Here is a 4208-nt window from a genome sequence, read left to right as displayed (position 1 = left end):
GGGAATGGTTAATTATTAAAAATTCCCTTTTGAATTGGATGGCACTCTTAGAGGCCAGGTGGAGGAATCCAAATGTTTTTCATCACTAAAATGAAAGTGGTAAGAACATTAATCATTGTTTTTGGTGAGATTTACTTATGTAAATCACAGTGTATGGCAACGCATTCAAAATCTGTTTAAAATACTGCTTTGAAAGCATTTCAATACATTTGTTTTTTAAAATTTGCCACTTTACATAAAAATTATTTGACAATTTTCAATGCTATCTCAATCTCATAAAGTGAGGAAGACACGCATATTCTTTGTTTTTTGAATTAAAAATAATACCTGAATAGTCTAAATTTTTTTGCATCAGATTAAAATGTAACTTGTCAACTTTCTTGCTAAATTAGTAGGACCTTGTTTTGTGAGGGTGGGCAAAGCAAGGCAAAAAAATAGTAAAAATATAATTCCCATTTTTAATAACACAGTGATGTATTGCAATTGCAGTAACATAACTATATATATATTTTTTCTTTTTCTGAAAGTGACCCAAATAGTTCCATTACCACGGTGAAAAAGTCATTCAACCATTGTGGTTAGAGAAGTTTACTTTAACAATTTCCATGCTTAAGGCCTCTCACTAAACAATAATTCTGTGGTGGTGACTTTTTGGTGTGTCTAATTGTCCACAAAATCATACTGAAAACTGGCATTTCATGTAATTTAGAACCAAGTATTTAAAATAGAATAAGAAATATTTACAAAGCTGATTATTTCATAAAAATAGGGATCTCTCAAATGTCAAAGACATATACATGATATTAAATATAGGTTTATATATAGGATAATAAAAATTGTGGTTAAAAAGACAAAAAATAAAATACAATTCCCATAAAACATAATTGGAAATAAAATTTAATGTCATAGATTAATTTTTTAACCATCAGCTTTTATCAATTTATTGTTTAAGCATTTCCTAATGAAGGCAAACAGCAGTAGCAAAACTTTCTAAATTTTCCTAATATTCTAAAATATTAAATATTAATTACCATAGCGATAAAGTAATTATCCTGTATACACAGGTTGGTATCTAGGTTTTAGATGTGTGACATTAACAAAGAACTCTGGATTTTAAACCTATATGTTTTTTTCTGAGGTAGACAAAAAAAGGGATCCTCACTGCAAGCCTTTCTCAAAATTAGTGTAACCCTCAGAACAGCCTGAGTTTTATCTGGCCTCAGAGAATGTTTACAAAAACTGACGAAATTTCATCATTACGGCACTCAATGATTGAAGCCAACATATCCAATAAACCTCTATTGAACTTTGTGCTGAGGTTGTGAGCATGATGCAGAGATAATTTGGAGTGGGGCGGTAGTATTTTGTTTTGTCCATAATGAGTTTTTGGTTTAAAAAAAAAATTGTACGCATATAAAATAATGAGACTGATTTTCTTTTTCTTTTTCTTTTTTCTGGTCTCAGAAAGCTTATAAAACTGCTTATAGGTGAGGGCGAGAAGCGGCCGCCGCCGGCCTCCCGCGCCGGGCAGTCGGAGGCTGACTTGCCAGTGGCCGCCCCCTTCTTCCTGCTCTACCCAGGAGGTGGAGACGCTGGCTTCGGAGTGCGCCTGCCGCTGAGCAGCAGCGCTCCAGAGGGACCCTGCTGTCGCCGGCTCCCGGCTACCCTTGCTGCTGCTGAGCAGCGGCGCTGCGGCGGCAGCGGGAGCACCATCCTAATTATCTCGTGGCTAAGGAACACATGAACCTCATGAACACGGCCAAGCTGAGTATCAAGGGCTTGGTTGAATCAGCTCTGAACCTGGAGAGGACTCTTGACTCTGACTATGCACCTCTTCAGCAATTCTTTGTAGTGATGGAGCACTCTCTGAAACAGGGCTTGAAAACTTAAAAAAAAAAAAAGAAAAGAAAAAACTTTTCTTTGACAAAATAAAGCCTTCTGGGGGGATCTAGAACTGGTAGAAAAGCCTGTTCCAGGAGCCGCAGAGATAACAGCAAGTGTTAAAAATCTTCCAGGACTGAAGACGCCAGTAGGTAGAGGAAGAGCTTGGCTTTGTTTGGCATTAATGCAAAAGAAACTTTCAAATATATGAAAGCTTTGATCAGTAAGAAATAACTTCTCAGTGAATTCTACGAACCCAGTGCCCTTATGATGGAAGAAGAAGGAGCCATAATTGATGGCCTGTTGGTGGGTCTGAATGTCATTGATGCCAATTGCAGTGTGAAAGGGGAAGACTTGGACTCTCAGGTTGGAGTTATACATTTTTCAATGTATTTCAAGAACAGAAACGGCAGTAAAAGTAGTGAAGGAGACAGTCAGATTACTGCGATTCTGGACCAGAAGAACTTTGTACAAGAACTGAACAGGCATTTGAATGCTACTGTAAACAACCTTCAGGCAAAAGTAGATGCATTAGAAAAATCCAACACTAAACTGACAGAGGAGCTTGAGGTTGCAAACAGCGGGATTACTACCTTACTAGAACAAATGTAATGAGTTAAAGAGGAAAGTTCCTATATACTGGAATCCAGTTGGAAGGGTCCCAAGCAAGACAGAATTGCAGAAGGGCAAGCACCAAGTGAAGCAAGAAACCATTTAAAAGAAGAGACACAATTACCATTGGATGTTGAAAAAGAACTGGAGATACAGATCAGCATGAGGCAGGAGATATGAAGATGCTAGAGAAGGATGTTTGTGAGAAGCAGGATGCCCTGGTATCCCTTCAGCAGCAGCTAGATGCTCTCAGGCCCCTCAGGCACGAACTTGCCTTTAAGCTGCAGAGTTCAGACTTAGGAGTAAAACAGAAAAGTGAACTAAACAGTAGCTTGGAACAGAAGACTAATCAGATGACTGCTATCATTAAACAACTTGAACAAAAATGGCGTCAGGCTGAGCGAAGCTGTCAGTCTGCTGAGTTGAACAACCGGCTCTTCAAACAGGACTTTGAAGACAAAATCAACAGTCTGTAGCTCGAAGTCGAGGAGCTCACCAGGCATGGAACCAGCCTGAGTAAGAACTAAATCAGGAAAACGAAAGATTATGAAACAACAGGAACATCCCAGGAAAGGGTTCCCAGAAGCCAGAATCCAAGATGGATGGGAAGCACAAATGCAAAAGGAAAATGTTAAACTAAAAATGCCTCTGGAAGAAAGTCATAGACTGCAACCCCACCCTATGGATGAACAGGATCAGCTGCTGCTCGCTGAGAAACCACAGGTGTGTCAGCTACGCCAGGAAGATGTCAGAGGAACTGCAGAGGAACCTTCTGTCATGCCTGTTCGACAAATGAACTGCCTCTTCCTTCAACTATGAAGCCTGAGCGAGTTTGCAATCCCTGTCATGAGCATCTGATGAAGTAATATTCTGTACCTGTGTTTTAGGTGTCAGGATCTCCTAGAGCCAGTCCTTAGAGTCAACTAAAGAGTTGATAGGAATTAACTAGATCCAGGGAGAAAAGGCAGTGTTTGGGGTTACTGGAAATTTTGCTTGTTTTCCCTAATAATTGTATGAAGAAAAGTGAACTCACTTGAGTCCTTCTCTTCTAAATCTAAACAACCTGACATTGAAGGTTTGCTTTATAGATTTCTTTGGAAGGGCAATTCATTTTTATGATTAGTGATAATAATGCTGGGGTGGATGTAATAGGAGAGAGAGTCCAAGCAGATAAGAATAAAAAGGTAAACGATCATCTTCTATAATATTTGCAGGTTCAAGGGAGAGAGATAGATGCTGAGATCAAAATGACAGTTGTGACATATTTTCCCAGGTGCTGTTAGACATAAACATTGTTTCCTCTTCACCCCAACTAAATACCTCTTTTTTTCTTTTTCTTTTTTTTTTTTGTTGTTGTTATTTAGTTTATCCTTTTTTTCTTTTCTTTTCTTTTTCTCTTTTCTTTTTTTTATTACACTTTAAGTTCTAGGGTACATGTGCATAACGTGCAGGTTTGTTACATATGTATACATGTGCCATGTTGGTGTGCTGCACCCATTAACTCGTCATTTACATTAGGTGTATCTCCTAATGCTATCCCTCCCTGCTGCCCTGTCTCCACAATAGGACCCGGTGTGTGATGTTCCCCTTCCTGTGTCCAAGTGATCTCATTATTCAATTCCCACCTATGAGTGAGAACATGCGGTATTTGGTTTTCTGTTCTTGCGATAGTTTGCTGAGAATGATGGTTTCCAGCTGGATTCATGTCCCTACAA

The 4208-nt window shown here is 38.8% G+C and overlaps 1 pseudogene; it reads left to right on the top strand.

Moving 5' to 3' along the window:
* Positions 1–1417: 1417 nt before the first annotated feature.
* On the top strand, positions 1418–3356 carry LOC102146930 (protein RUFY3 pseudogene; annotated as a pseudogene).
* Positions 3357–4208: the final 852 nt, after the last annotated feature.

The sequence above is a fragment of the Macaca fascicularis genome, chromosome 6 (assembly GCF_037993035.2).
Source record: "Macaca fascicularis isolate 582-1 chromosome 6, T2T-MFA8v1.1".
Lineage (NCBI taxonomy): Eukaryota > Metazoa > Chordata > Mammalia > Primates > Cercopithecidae > Macaca > Macaca fascicularis.
This window is presented reverse-complemented; position numbering and strand designations above follow the sequence as displayed.